This window comes from Protopterus annectens, chromosome 1.part0 (genome assembly GCF_019279795.1).
Source record: "Protopterus annectens isolate FY-2018-M chromosome 1.part0, PAN1.0, whole genome shotgun sequence".
Taxonomy (NCBI): domain Eukaryota; kingdom Metazoa; phylum Chordata; order Ceratodontiformes; family Protopteridae; genus Protopterus; species Protopterus annectens.
Genome location: NC_056725.1, coordinates 1,497,935,191 through 1,497,951,793, shown reverse-complemented (window position 1 = coordinate 1,497,951,793; position 16,603 = coordinate 1,497,935,191).

Here is a 16,603-nt window from a genome sequence, read left to right as displayed (position 1 = left end):
AATGAAAAACCTGAATTGACTTCTCTTTAAAAGCGGAAACAAGAACTTTTGCAGCCGGGTTCCAGCAAAAACTTAACACAAAAGCAGAAATGGGTTAAACAGGCAACCTTAAGTGTTAGCTAAACTAAAACAACATAAAACAGTAAAGAAGTAGAAATCCCAGGAAAAAGCTGTTCAGCACCCCATACGAACCAAAAATAGAACCTGCAGTCCAAGTAAGAAAGCAAAAAAATTATTACGTTTAAATCTAGCAAATCCTATCTGCATGCAAAGAAGGAACACAAGAAATTTTTGTTTTTAAGCTATCCATCAACTACAGGGTTTAAGCAAGACTTGAAAGATTAAGAATGCTAACAAAACAGCCAATAACTAAATGGGTAAACAACCTAAGGAAAAATAGAAGTAAAGCCCCCACAACAATGGTTACATATAGCCTGCTACCAACCGTGGGAAACAGACTTAACCACAGCCCAATGAACAAAACTAAATCTGCTATTCTAGTCAAAAGGAGGAAGAAAGATTTCTGCTGCCAGATGTTCAACTGAACAACGATACCATGCAAGTGCGGGTTTTAAGGCAGGAAACTTGAAAAAGATAGGAATTAGCCCAAAACAGCCAATAAGCTACTAATTGCTGGGCTGAGACCACTCCTCCAGGGACAGATAGGCTGCTCAAAGCTCCCCACTCTCACTGGTGAACAGAGAGGCTTCCTCCTATCCAAGTAAGGATATGGGCAACACAGGAACTTATACCACAGCCCAGAATTCAGCAAAACCTGAAATCTGGACTATTCTAGTTCAGAAAAGGAGGGAAAGAAGAATATTTTTTGTTTTTTTTTTCTTTTTTTTCAACAGAACAACAGTAACTTAATGGAAAAGCACTGTAAATGCTTTAAACAGGCTAGCACACTTGAGTGTGTAGTCTACAACAGTTAAACATTGTTTTCATTCAGCAAATATTTATGGATGCTATTGCAGGCCTATAATAGTTCCATGCCTTTTATATTGTAGTTATAAACACTTGTCCATGATAATGCAAGAAACAGAACTTTGCACTTCATAAGTGGCAACAAATCTGTTCTATACTGAGTCACTGATATTTTCCAGGGTAAAGAACTTTGGTACAGATTTCACTTCTGTGAATTTGTGCAGAGCTGATGTAACTAAATTCTCCTGGCTAAGTTGGATGCTATTACCTACTATCTGATATTCCAGACTGATAAGTATACATTTTTTTGCAACTTGATTTGCACTGTTCTGTATTTATATATTTGGTTTATTATCTATGTCCTGTTGTCTGCACTGTTTGATTCTGAGGGTAGCTCAGAAGCTGGTTTCAGGTGGGGGGTTGTTCATCCACCTCATCTTAGGTGTTAGTCATTCATTACCTGACATGTATTTTCTGTGTTGCACTTTCAGTACAGACCTCACTTGTGTGAAGTTGTGCAGAGCTGATACAGCAAAATTCTCCTGTCTGAGTGCGATGCTATTACCTACCATCTGATATTCTAAACTAATAAGTATACATTTTATGCAACTCGATTTGCACTGTGCTGTATTTTTATATTTGCTTTATTATTTATATATTTGCTTTATTGACTCTGTCCTATTATCTGCATGGTTTGTTTTTCTCACTCTCCCTCCTGTGTGTGGCTGTAGCCTTATACTTGGTGGCTTCGGAATTGCCCGCCCCTGCTATAAATCTGATTTTGTTTACTGCTTCCAGTCCAATCTCATTTGATCACTCAACGCAGTGCAATGAGATCATTTGGGTTGAACTACCCCCCTTAATTATTTGACTTTGAACACTCTTCTCTGCCCTATCTCATCAGTTTAGTGTACTAAGTAGAGAGAGCATTTGGGAAGGCCACCCCCCCCCTTAGTTCCCTAATCTTGAACTATCTTCTGTTTCCTTCCTTTCCACCTAAAAAAAATAAAAAATTACACTTTATTCAGCTATTTTTTCTGTAATTGTGTTCTTCACACTTTATTACCTTATTTTTGCTGTGTGCTCTTAAAGTGTTCAAGTGCTTTTATTGTGATGCATTTATCACTACTTGTTAGTAGCCTAATTAAATTTATCTGTTACTCTAAGCATTTTTAGCTTTGGTCTTAGTATTTGTGTTTCAGGTCAGTTACTTTACATTTAAGAAGGTTCTTGTGGTCTACACTCTTGTGGACAAACCCTTATCAAAACCCTCTCTCCATAAGTCTGCCCAAGCATTCAGAACACTATGTCTGGACAATGCCCATCACTTTCTCCTGGCAACCTGGTCAACATGGGCATACTGAGACAGTGTACCAACTGCCTCACGTTTACTGACAACCCTCTTCTCCTAGCACATAATTCTTCCACCTGTGAGAAATGCATGCACATCAGTAACCTGGAGTCCATGCTGTCTAGTGTCACAGTCAGTAATCCTGACAAAGTGGAGATTGCCAGCAGAAACACCACACCAGTCACATCACACAGCCAAGCACAGCAAACACACACCTAAACAAAAGTCCTCAATAAAAACTTACCTAAACAGCAGAGACTTCCAAAACACACTCATAAACATTCCACACACAACATCAAACACATCACACACAGCAGACAACAGACCAGTGTCTCACAAACACAGCCCATAAGGCAAAAGAATAAACCATCACAGTCCACAAGAAATAACAATAAACCATTGGTGACTCAGTTGTGAAACACACTGATGTCCCCCTCACCAGGCTCAACAAGGAGACGGTCACAGTCAGTTGTCTGTCTAGTGCCAGAATCTGCCACATCACGCAAGCACTTATGTCTCTGCACAGCAAGTACAAGTACAACTCTGTCATTGTACATGTTTGCGTGAATGACTTGAGATGTATCTCCCTGGACTATATGAAGAGAAACATATTTGAACTCTCAGAGTATGTGTTCCAGGCAGGTATGAACCTTGCCCTAAGCAGCATCCTACTTTCACCAAAAATGATACCACAATACCAACAAAAATGATTGACTTCAACAATTGGCTTAGTTTCTGGTGTTATTCCAAGGAGATCCAGTATCTGTCTGTCTGGGATGACATGTTCGACAGGCCTCAATGATTTGCCTGAGATGGCCTTCACCTGTCACCACTGGGTTTCTGGATCCTGGCCAAGGCTCTCCCCTCCCCCACTGTGCTTTTTTTTAGGCAATGTCCCAAGGACGAGCCTACTTAACACTATGAGCCTTAACCTGAAAATGGACTCACTGGAGGTTCTCCTTGCACTGGAAGATGCTGATGTCTGTGCAGTCACGGAAACTTGGTTCAGGGCTGCGGAGAGCACCCCTGCTTTACCAGGCTATACCTCATTCCACACATTCCGACCACAAAATGAGGTTGGGAAGACTAAGGGTGGTGGGGTCTCTATCTTCATTATGGACAGGCACACCTCCAGACTGGTTTGCCAGCATGACACACTAGAGCTACTCCAGGTACAACTGACAGTTGGCAAGACACCCATCCATGTTATAGCTAGCTATAGAACCCCCTCCATGACTCAGGACATCCACTCCTCTTATCTGGATCTACTTGACTTCATCAAGATACCCTCTAACACCCTGATCCTTGGTGACTTCAACTACCCCACCATAGACTGAGTGAACTACTCTTGCACTAATGCAATCGCTCAACGATTCCTTGACTTCATCAGTTCTAACCCACTAGAACAGCTTGTCTCATCCCCCACAAGGAGAGCTAATATTCTGGACTTGCTTATTACCAACATAGGTGACCAATGCACTACTCCCATAGTATGTTCTTCCATGGTGAGATCAGATCATTGGACTGTCTCAATTTAAGGTTCTCTCCCAACCAACCCCCCCAGCCATAATCAAGCTAAAAATCTTCTCAAAAGCTGACTACAACCTCCTACAGGAGGGTATCTTTGGCTTCACACCACCATCCCCCTCAGAGGATGCAGACAATTATGCTGAAATACAGTATATGAGCATCTGTACAACTGCATAGACTCAGCCATACCCAATAGAACTAAAACCTGCTCTTCAAGAAAACACAAACCTGTTTATTGGACATCCTCTATCAACAGGTTTTACAACAAAATGAAGAAACTGTTGTCCGACGGTAAAAGGGGACAAATTCCAAATCGGAAAAACTCCCTCCTTAGCCTCAACAAGCAAATTAGATCACTAGTGAAAACCTCCAAGGCAAATTATGAATCAAAACTAGCCTCCATAACAAAGGGAAAGCATAAAGTCTTCTTCAGTTACATCAGGAACCTCCATGGCAAAGCCCAGGTTAGCTCTGAATTAGTACTTAACAGTATCACTTACACTGATCCTGCTGACTTAGCCAACCTGCTAGCAGATACGTTCACTGCAAACTTCACTTCTCTGCCCCCCCCAAATGCTCTTTTGACATCCCTGATACATGTCTCGCACCTTACATCTCAGTAGATCAAGTGTTGCAGGCCCTATCCAAGGAAAAGAACACAACTTCCATGAGAACTGATAGTATCCCAGGATGTATCCTGCAGCATCTCCAGCAAGAAATGGCTTCTCCATTGAGCACCCTACTGAACCACAGCCTTCGTACTGACTTCATTCCAGCAGAGTGGAGAACTGCCATTGTCATCCCCTTGCACAAAGGTGATGCCACTACTGACCCTGGAAACTATCACCTCATTAGCTTGTCAAGTCTGATCTGTACAGCCATGGAGCATATTTATTATGGATCTAATAAAAAAGGACATAGGCAGTTTCCAAGCACTTAACCTCACCCAGTTCGGATTCATCAAGGGCAGAGCTTGCCTGTTGAACCAGGTTGACTTCTTTGAAACTGTCACCATGGCCCTGGATGAAGGAAAGTCAATACATAGAGCTTACTTTGACTTGGCCAAGGCCAGGGGTCTGCAACCTTCACTATTAAAAGAGCCATTTTGGCCCCTCTCCCACCAAATAAAATTAATCGGGATCCACAAAACCTATTTGACCCCTAAAATGAAGATAACACAGCGTATAAAGTTTTTTATATAGTTATTATCCTAAATATAAAAGAACTAAGTTTCTAAGAGCAATATTTAAAATCTGTCCCTATTTTTGCTATTTTGCTTGGATTGCTCAATCGCTCTGTGTGTGTGTCATCTCTCTCAACCTCTTAGAACAAGAAATCTGGACAAAGCCATAAATAGTGGGGTACAAAGGCCCAAAAATAGGGAAACTTTTTTAAATATTGCTCTTACAAACTTAGAGAGTTGATACAGTAACATATTTTGCATTAAGATGAATTTTCTGAAGGGTATGAAATCTGAAACTCAAATGTCTGTCTATTTTTTCTGACTTCAGCCCTCAATAATTTGCCAGAAAACCACAATTTTATGAGAAACAGACCAAAAATATGAGGCAAAAGTCAGGACATTCTGCAAAAATCTGCACAGTTGAGAAGCAACTGTGTGTGTGTGTGCGTGTGTAAAAATGCATGTTAGCAGAAACCATGTTATTCTAGCAAGTTTCTAAGATTATAAAAACAATATTTAAAGTCCATCCCTATTTTTGTTCCTTTGTTCCCTTTATTTGTGACTCTGTCCAGATTTCTTGTGGTAAGATTTTGAGAGGTATGAAAACCTTTCAGGAGATGCTGCTGCCAGGGGATCTCTCGATCGCTCTGTGTGTGTGGAATGCATGGCAACAGAAATCATGCTTTTCTAGCAAGTTTATAAGAGCAATATGTATAGTCCATCATGCAGTCTCTCTCAGTGTGTGTGTTGTGTGGTAGAGTGGCCATTATCTTTTTCAAAGCTACAGGGAGACATTGCAGAGGGGTGGAAAAGTCACATGCGGCTCCAGAGCCGCAGGTTGCAGACCCCTGGCCAAGGCCTTTGACACAATCCCCCATTCAGGCATCATCAAAAAGCTAACACAACTTGGCGTAAACCCCTATCTCATCAGGTGGGTGGCCAACTGGCTTATTAACAGAACCCACAAAGTCAAAATAGGCACCTCCACCTCTGATAGCAGACCTGTCACTAGTGGAGTTCCGCAGGGATCTGTCCTGGGACCCCTACTGTTTGGTATATATTTTGCAGCGGTCCAAGCAAAGACAAAGGACCTGTGGCTGACCAAGTTTGCAGACAACTGTAAGTTAGGTGCTGTCATTAATTCCCTAAACTATGTTAACATACTGCAAGTGGGTCTCACAGCAACTAATGACTGGTGCCAAAGTCATGGCCTCAAGCTAACTGCCAAAAATGTATCATAATATTATTCGGCAAAAACGCGTCCCCTATTGATTACCACATCAACAGCAACCTCCTAAGAACACAACCTGTGGTGAGAGAACTGGGCAGTCAGGTTGCTAACTACCTCACATTCGACCATAATGTAGTGGCAGTGGTCAGAAAAGCCTTTTAATTGGTTCATCTCACAAGTAAAGGGATTGCTTCCAGAAAAAAAGAGGTTATTACCTCTCTGTACTCCTTCCTCATTAGAACAATGATTGAGTATAACACCCCGTTTGGGATGTACCACTCCAAAAATCTGCACCAACTGGAAAGGCCACTGAAATACCTCACAAAGAGAATCCATGGCCTCCAACACCTGTCTTATGCAGACAGTCCCAAATCATTATCACTCGGTATAATACAGATTGCTCAGGGGTGATCTGTGTCTCGCCTACAAGGCAATCTCAGACCCTGTCATATTAGAGATGCTCCATATCCATAAGTCTAACTCCTCACACACTACCCGCTCAAAAGGCCTGACTCTAATATGCGACATCAACAAAACCTGCTGAAGAGAAAGGTTTGTCTTCCAGAGGCTGCCCCATCTCTGAAATAGACTTCCCATACACATCAAACAGAGCACCCCGTTGACTCTCTTCAAGCACAACCTTGATGAGTGGATGGGAAACCACAAATTTGTCCCAGGGGTTCCACCTGTGTCCCTCATTGACAGGGGCAACAGGTGCTGACTGAGGTTTATTTTTGGGGATAAACTATTGGCTAGGCTTGGAAGGGCCCCAGGGCCTAAACTATTGGCTAGGCTTGGAAGGGCCCCAGGGCCATTAGCCTAGTAACCTCCTATGATCCTATGATAACTCTTTCTATTTTGTAATGTTTCACAACGGTTAAGAAAACTTGATAGATATTGAAAATTATGGGAATGTGTTATATAAGAAAAGCTCTGATCTACTTTGCCAGACATACATCAAAATTTTCACAGTGCAAATTGTCTTCTAAATGAATTGCAACTAACATGCATTTGACTTTTAAAGAAAATATTTTTGCAACTTTAACAACTCATATACCAAAAAGGGATTAAAACAATATATTGAAATACTATTCCACACTTATGGGTCAAAATAACAAATCCTGCAGTCTGTATCCTATTTTAAAGACACACACATAATGATGGGGACAAACACTGAACAGAAACTGAGTGCCCTACAGACAATTCCATTTTCCTATCGGCAGGACAAGAATACATTTGCTGTTCTCCTACCATGTAGCGATAACTGAAAACATGTAATGAGAGCAAGCTATGCACACGTTTATTTGAGCAGATGCATGCTGAGCATCTCTATTACATGATCATGTCTGGATTGGTGCATGAGGTAGCAAAGACTCCCTCCCCCAAGAACTGAACACAATCTTCCAGGCCACTGCTATCAAGGGCTTGAACCACTGATTGATCTTAGGTTACATCGGACATGCTCAGAACATTATCTCTTGACACTATAGGCACAAGTGTATAACATCAGTCTTACTTGTCTTGCATGCATTTTCACATCTTACATACAGCATGAACTCTTGTACGAGGCAGTAAGAAAGAGGAGCTTGCAGCTCCATCTGTCAGTCAGTACCAGTACTGCAGGTAGACTATATGTCTGCAATGCTAGTCCTGATACGCAGGTGCAGGAATGACAACAACAGAACCTGGGTAAATTCAGCAGTTACACCCCATGTTCACATGCTTAGGATTATGCAAAGAGTAGGTTGTTGTTGTTGTTGTGTCTTTCGGCTTTTCCCGGTTAGGGGTCGCCAAAGCAGAACTCCGGTCCGCTAATGATTGGTAGTTGATTTTTACGTGCCGAGTTACCAGCCCTGACCCACAACCTTCAATGAAGGTATGCCCATTCATGCATGTCTCCACGTAGAAGATGCTCTAGCTGAGAATCGAAACGGACAGTGTCTTACTGTGAGGCCACAATGCTACTGCAGCACCACCACCATTTCACACAGAGTTACTGAATCCCATTGCCTGCTCTTCATGCAGTAGTTGTGGTATACAATTGTGCGCTGGCATAATTCCTGGTATTGTAGGAAGTATCCCAACCATATTATGATATTATATTATTGGTGCAGAGTTGGAATTTAAAACTAGGGTAGCATTACTGGAAAGTGGAGCGGTCCCTGTTATGCTACCAAATCTTTTACAAGTAGGCATGCTTTTGCAACATCAGCCACTGTCAGAGCCAGATCATAGTCAAATGGGGCCCTAAGAAGGATAATGGTCCAGGCCCCCATCCCACCTAGCCATAACAATGTTCTATTACTTGTCTATTTCTCCTCAATTTTCAGAAAGCACTGTTCATACCTGACAGTGTGTGTGCATACTATTTATTTTACTTTTACAATGATCACAGATATTTTGATTTAATTTAAAACTGTTATTTCAGATTTTACTGCAAAAACACTGACAGCAATTTGTTAAACAAAAAACACTCCCACACTGAAAGCAGATTTAGCATGAGTAGCAATAAACTTCTCTTCCCATGAAGCTTGTATTTAATGAAAATGCATCTGGAAACCTATTAATCTGTAAGACATATGCTAGGCTTATATTCAAGCAACATATCGACTAATATATAATATAACCACAAAAACAGTCACCAGCCCACACAGGTTCATGAGTTCTGAAAAAATCCAAAAGCAAGTAATGATAAAAACACAGAAGAACTAGGGTACAACCAAGGTTTCCAGTTTTAATGTTAAAACATAACTGCTTTTGCAGGAAAATTTGCTTCATCAGTTGCTAATAAATACAACTAAAATGTGCTTCTTTTATACAACCTCTAGCAAGCTCTAGTAGTCACATGATACAAATTAAGTAAAAAATTAACATCAAAGGGTGTAACTTGAGCTTACTACCCTGCTGAATGAAAGAAATGCTTGTAAGCATGCACTGCTATCAATAGAAGACACTTATGAAAAATATATAAAAAAATTCACGTATATATATATATATATATATATATATATATATATATACACACACAAACACACACACACACACACACACACACACACACACACACACACACACATATATATATATATATATATATATATATATATATATATATAAACACGATACATATGTAATACACCCGTCTTTTAAATGCAACTTTAGATATAACATTTGTATATTTGTAAAAGTGTGTGTATAAAAATATACATAAAAATTACATATAAAAGTAAGCACACTTTATTAGTGATACATTTAAAAAGGAAAAGAAAGAAAAAACTATCTAAACAAGGGTCTAGATTTTAAGCTTGGGTTTAAGTGGCACATATTCATTTAAACCATGCCCTGAATCTCCTCTAAGTCTAATAATCCATCTGGCCTATAACTGCTCAGTCATATTACATATGTTTTCCCCCAGCAATGTTGTCAAAAATTCTGCCTATAGCCATAAACTTAAGGGTGTGTTCAGAGTTAGTACCAATAACATGCTTGGCCAAAGAACTAACTTTAATTCTCCTACTGATATTGTAAATATGTTCTAGAATCCTTTCTTTGAAGTGTCTGTTTGTTTTGCCTATATAGAATTTTTTACATTTAAGGCAATGAGCTAAATAAACTATCCCCCGGATTCAGCAAGCCCTGCATGGTGTGCAGGACTAGTGCAGGAGCTCTAGCAGGCAATGTCTGCCATGCGATCCAGGAATAAGCTCTAGCGACGAGCATGAGCGCTCCTACACGGACTCAGCGCCTGTATGCAAATGACCCCATTTGCAGGTGAAATCCATGCAAATGAGGTGAATTTGCAATCCAAGAAGCTGGAAGCTGGCCGTGCAGGACTAGTGTAATCTGCAGAAATGTACTCTGTCAGTAACCAAGTACATTTCTGCAAACTACAAAACGGAGCCATGACAGCTCCAAATACAGGGTGGATATTATGTAGAAAGCATAGCAATGGACAGATATATGGCCGTTGGCATGGGAAACAGCTGCAAAAATAAAAAAAATATCAACTTTTATTTTTTTTTAGCCGATCCTGGCTGTTTAAACATAGGGCAGCAGCGTGCAAACGGGATCAGGCGAAAAATACAATAAACCCCCTAAAATAAGCATTCTAACCAAAATCACTATTTTGCCATTATACTCAATGGCAGGCAGAAGACAACATGGCCAGTGAATAGTAGTTGCTAAGGGGTGAGGCTCAGTGTGGGACCTGTAACTATGCATCAGCATGCAATTCTATGCAATGAGGGGAATGATACTTAATCCCAAATTTCGCATGCATACTAGTCAGTACCCAACAGTGTAAGAGCAGGAATAGCTTGGTGGAAGCCTAGGAGTTAGCTGACATCATTGGGGGGTATCAGGCATACTGTAAGTGGATTTGGAGCCCTGTGGCTCGGGTTTGCCCTTAGCATAGCAGAGGTAAGCAAGGGGGTGTGTCTGAGGCTGCCTAGCGCTCTTTATATTGCTTAAGTGGGCGTGCATGCCGCGCACCGGGTTTTAAAGGGAAAAAAAAGTAAACCAGGAAATAGCAGCTCTCTGCACATTTCAGCACTGTATTTGTGCGGTGCGCCCCGTGGCTTAAACAGGAAGGCAATGGGAAGAGAAAACAGCAGTAGGAAGGTAATCTAGGAGAACTAGCATAGCTGGCAGGTGAAATGTATCAGAATCAGCCAATTACACAGGTAGCAGACGAGACCAGCCCAGAACACTACTATAAACTATGCAAACACCTTTCCGTGTGGTTTTTTCCCACATACTTTACACCACCGGTGTATACAAGTTGGGGAATTTTAACAAACAAAAACAACAAAATGATAGGGGCTGCAATAGCTATCATACATCAACATGTGGAAGAGGCTGAGAGTGGTGAGGATGAGAATGCTGTTGACCAACCCACAGTGAGGAGACAGAGAAGAGTGTACAGACCCATGGTAACCTACCAGGGGCTACATGAGCTGGAGATAGTGGAGTGCTATTGGGTGGACAGGGACCTCCTACAGCAAATTGTTGAGCTGTGCCGGCCATGCCTCACACACAGAACTAACAGAAAGGAACCCATCCCAGTGGATACCAAGGTATGTGTAGGCCTAAAAATACTAGCTACTGGTACCTTCCAAAGGCCAACTGGAGATATAATGGGGATCTTACAGGCATCAGCATCCAGGATACTCCACCAATTCCTGGATGCCATGTCAGCACATGCTGGTGAGCATGTATATTTCCCCAATACCCGTGAGGCATTGGCCAACCAGCAATATGCATCAAATCCACCAAAGAGCAGAATACCCTGAGGTAGTGGGTGCTATAGACTGCACACACATATGCATCAAAGCACCACCTGGTGAGCGGGGTAGGGTCTACATCAACCACAAGGGCTTCCCCTCCATCAACTGCCAGATTGTGTGCAATGCCCAGGGCATTATAATAAATGTATGACTGCCCTGGAAGCTGTCACGATTCCCACATCTGGCATCTGATGCAGCTATACCAGGGATTTGCCAGTGGGGACATCCCTTACGGTCACTTAGTGGGGGATGCTGGTTACGCACTGGAGCCATGGCTGGTGACACCCATCAGAAATGCACACACACCCGAACAAGAACTCCATAATGAGGCACACGCACAGACCAGAGTTGTAATAGAACATGTGTTTGGGATGCTCAAGTCACGGTTCCAGTGCCTGGACACATCCGGTGGAGCCTTGTAGTACCCCCCAGCTATATGTACTCAAATTGTCATCGTATGTGCCATGCTACACAATATGATCCTGCGGAAACAGCTGCAGAAGGGACAGCATGGGCCAGGGCCACACAGCCCCCCACCATTGCCAAGACCTGCACAGGCGCAGAGTGACTCGGAGGAGGAACAACCTGAGCTTGCCCCAGTAGGCAGAAGTAGGCATGCCCAGTATGCCCTGGCCTTGGCAGAGAGGCAACCCATAGCAAATACACTTACACAGGATGTACCCAGGGAATGACACCACTCTCTGACTCGCACATATAGTAAAAGGAATGCCAAACTTGACACTACCTGTGCTCAACCATGTATAGGGAGTGTACTATGTGCATCCGACATAGGCAGCCCTCCAGCACCATCCTCAGTACTGGCACACCCAGAAGTTAAGCCACTCTCCTTACCAATTGCCGAAAGGAGTAGTAGGTGTTGTTACTTGTATTATGTATGGATGTGAGCATGCAAGGGAATTGGGTGGGTGAATGGGATGCAAGTAGATAGTCAACACCTATAGTGGCAGCATGAGATCTGTAACAAATACCAGTGTCACCATAGTTGCCAGTACTACACATGGTGACAAAACCCACTGCAGGAAATGTGCTGGACCACATATGTGCCCATATGACACACAGATGCCAGTCTGGGAAGTTCACATACCCAACACATAAAACACAATATCAGTGTGCCACACAATCACAGCCCTTAAGATGAAATAACATACCTAACACACTAGTAATAGGTGACTACATAGTCAGGCACACTGATGTCCCACTCACTAGGCTGGACAAGCAGAAGGTTACTGTTAGCTGCCTGTCGGGAGCCAGAATCCGCCACATAACACAAGCACTCAGGTCACTCCAGAACAAGTACAAATATGACTCTGTCATTGTTCATGTTGGTGAGAATGACCTGAGACGTACCTCCCTGGACTACATGAAAAGAGACATAGAAGAGCTCTCTGATCATGCAGCCCAGGCTGGTATGACCCTGACCATGAGTAGCATCCTGCCCTCAACAAGAATGATACCTCAGTATAAAGAAAAATTATCAATTTCAACAATTAGCTAAGCTTCTGGTGTCATTCAAAGGATATCCAGTGTCTGTTAGCCTGGGATGGCATGCTCAACAAGCCGCATTGCTTTGCAAGAGATGGCTTGCACCTATCACCCCTAGGCTTTTGAATACTGGCCAAGGCTCTTGCTCCCTCCATAGTGCCTTTTTTAGGTAAGGCTCAAAAGTCAAACCCACCTTCGTAAACAGCACAATTAACAAAAAACTGAGGGTTATGCTACTCAGCGCCAGGAGTTTAAATCTCAAAACGCACGCGCTCGAAGCACTCCTCAGTATGGAGAACGTCGACATCTGTGCAGTAACTGAAACCTGGTTCAAGGCTCCAGAGAGCATCCCAGCACTACCAGGCTACAACACATACCACACGTTTCGTCCACAGAACATGGACCGAAACACAAAAGGAGGGGGTGTATCCATATTCATCACGGATACCTACACCTTCAGATTAGGGGTGCAGCATGATATCTCTGAGATCATCCATGTGCAACTAACATTGGTCAGATCTGCAGTGCAAATTGTGGCCTGCTACAGATCACCCTCCATGAGCCAGGACCACCACTCCACCTTTATGGAGACACTGGAAAACATGAAGGTCCTACCGAACATCCTGATATTGGGCAATTTCAATTACCCTACCATTCACTGGGAAAACTACTCGAGTACAAATTCCCAGGCCCAGCGCTTCCTGGAATTCATCAACTCAAATGCCCTGGATCATCCAGTAAACTCCCCTGCCAGAGGTGAAGACATATCGGACCTGGTCATCACCAACATGGGCGGCAGGTGTTCCATACCGGAGGTCAACCCGTCACTTGTTATATCAGACCATAATCTAATCACTCTGGATGTCCACACCCCACCACCACCCCCAACTAAGGAAACCACAGTAATAAAACTTTTCTAAAGCAAACTTCACCTTACTTAAGACAGAGGTGGAAAGTTTCACATCCCCCCACTCTAAAGGATAACGCTGCCCAAGATGCAGAAACCTTTACAAATGCACTCTATGAGCACCTACAAGAATGCATGGGTCATGCCATCCCTAGCAAAACCAAGACTCACTCCTCTAAGAGAAGGAAACCAGTTTGGTGGACCCCTGCAATAAAGAGGCTATACAATAGAAGGAGGAATCTAGTTAAAAAAAAAGCAAATCCCAAGAAGGAAAGACATACCTGATCAGTATCAGTAAGAAATTAAGGTCCTCATGAAATCATCCAAGGCTAACTTCGAAAGAAAAATAGCTTAGGATTCAAAAGATAACCACAAAGCCTTCTTTAGCTATGTTAAGAATCTAAGTGGCAACTCACAGGTATGCACTGATCTAGTGCAAAATGGCACAAAATATACTGAACTTACTGATATTGCCAACATCCTGGCAGATAGATTCAGTGCAAACTTCACCCCCTCTACCTACAAAAGGGCCCTCAACAATACCGGAAAAGTGTAGTGTCCCAAAAATCACAGATGCACAGGTGAAAACAGCCCTTTCAAAAGCCAAAAGCACAGCGTCAATGGGACCAGATGGTGTCCCAGGCTGCGTCTTGCACGAACTACAGAACGAACTAACCCCCCACCTAAACACGCTGTTCAACCTCAGCCTCTCCACAGGCTACATGCCCATAGAATGGTGCACAGCAACGGTTATTCCTCTCCACAAAGGAGGGGCCACAACTGACCGTGGTAACTTTCACCCCATAAGCCTGACTAGCCTGGTCTGCAAGGCTGTGGAGCACATCATCATGGAACTCATTAACAAAGACATTGGGAACCTCCAAACACTTGACCTGACCCAATTTGGCTTTGTTAAGGGCAGATCATGCCTACTAAACCTGGTTGACTTCTTCGAGACAGTCACCAAGGCCATAGACGAGGGAAAGGTAGTTCACAAAGCCTAGCTTGACCTTGCCAAGGCTTTCAACACCATTCCCCACTCAGATATTACAGAAAAACTCACCAGCCTGAACATAAACCCCTACGTCACGAGATGGGTTGCCAACTGGCTTACAGACAGAACTCACACGGTAAGAATAGCGGGCTCCAGGTCCGACTCTAAACCAGTCACAAGTGGTGTCCCGCAAGGCTAGGTCCTGGGACCCCTATTGTTTGGCATATACCTCTCAGAAATACAGGCAAACACAGGAGGACGTTGGCTAACCAAGTTCACCGATGACTGCAAACTGCAAGCCATAATTGACTCTCTGGCTGACATGGACATCCTCCAAAAGGGCCTTACTGAGATGGACACCTGGTGTCAAAGTCATGGCCTTAAGCTAAATGCCAAAAAATGCATAGTCATCCCATTTGGGAAAAACAAAACACCCACAAATTAACACATAGGTGGGAGTCCCCTTAATACAGAAGAGGTAATATGAGATCTGGGGACCCAGGTAGATAGTAATATCTCCTTTGACAATCATATTGCCAAAGTAGTTAGGAAATCCTTCTATGTGGCCCATCCAATTACTAAAGGGTTCGCATCTAGAATTAAAGAGGTTATAGTGCCCCTCTACTCGTCACTCATTAGACCCATCATAGAGTACAATGCCCCATTTGGGATGTACCTCACAAGACACTTCCATTAGCTGGAAAGACCACAAAAGTACCTCACCAAGAGGATTACTGGCCTCAAACATATGTCCTATGCAGCCCGACTGAAAAAACTCCGGCTGTAATCAGTGCTATATCGCTTACTCAGAGGTGATCTCTGCTTGACTTACAAAGCCATGTCCAACTCAGAATTGATGGACACGCTTCACCTAAAGAAATCCAAGTCACTGTAAGCCATGCACTCTAGTGAGCTAAACCTTGCCACAACAATAAATAGAACATGCTGGAGGGATAGATTCCTGTCACAGAGACTCCCCATGCTTTGGAACAAAATTCCAAATTACATCAGGCAGAGCCCCTCACTAACACTCTTCAAGAGAAACCTTGACGAGTGGATGGGTAACAGAAAATACACCCTTGAAACCACTTCACTGGCTCTGCTTGACAGAGGATCAGTTAATTAATCAATGGGGTGGCAAAAACCGACACACTCTGGCTAGGCTTATAAATGCCCTTGGGCAGATAGCCTAGTACCTACCTATGAACCTATGAACAACAGTCTCAGCCAGCAGGACAGGTGTAGACAAACACAAACAAAGGCTGTGCTAAGGCCTCTGAATTATGCCTATGGGTAACCTCCCCCCCAGACCTACACAGACAGACTACATCAGGTCAGGCAGTGGGATGTTAGTTCTGAAGGGTAGGAAGTCAGAAACTAATAAGTAGGTCAATCAAACCTAAGACCTGTAGTACACTGATATGCCTCTAGTCAGCATGATAGGTTAGAATACAGAATGAAATTGAGTACCTGACATACCAGTACAGTTGTAGAAAATGTGTACAAGTGTCAGTTGTGCCCTCCCCAATCCTATGTAGAAAAGTAGTAACAGTCAAGTGTGCCCCCCCAATCCTGTGTAGAAATGTAGAAACAGTCAGGTGTGCCCCCCAATCCTAATGTAGACATGTAGTAACAGTCAGGTGTGCCCCCCCAATCCTATGTAGAAATGTAGAAACAGCCAGTTGTGACCCT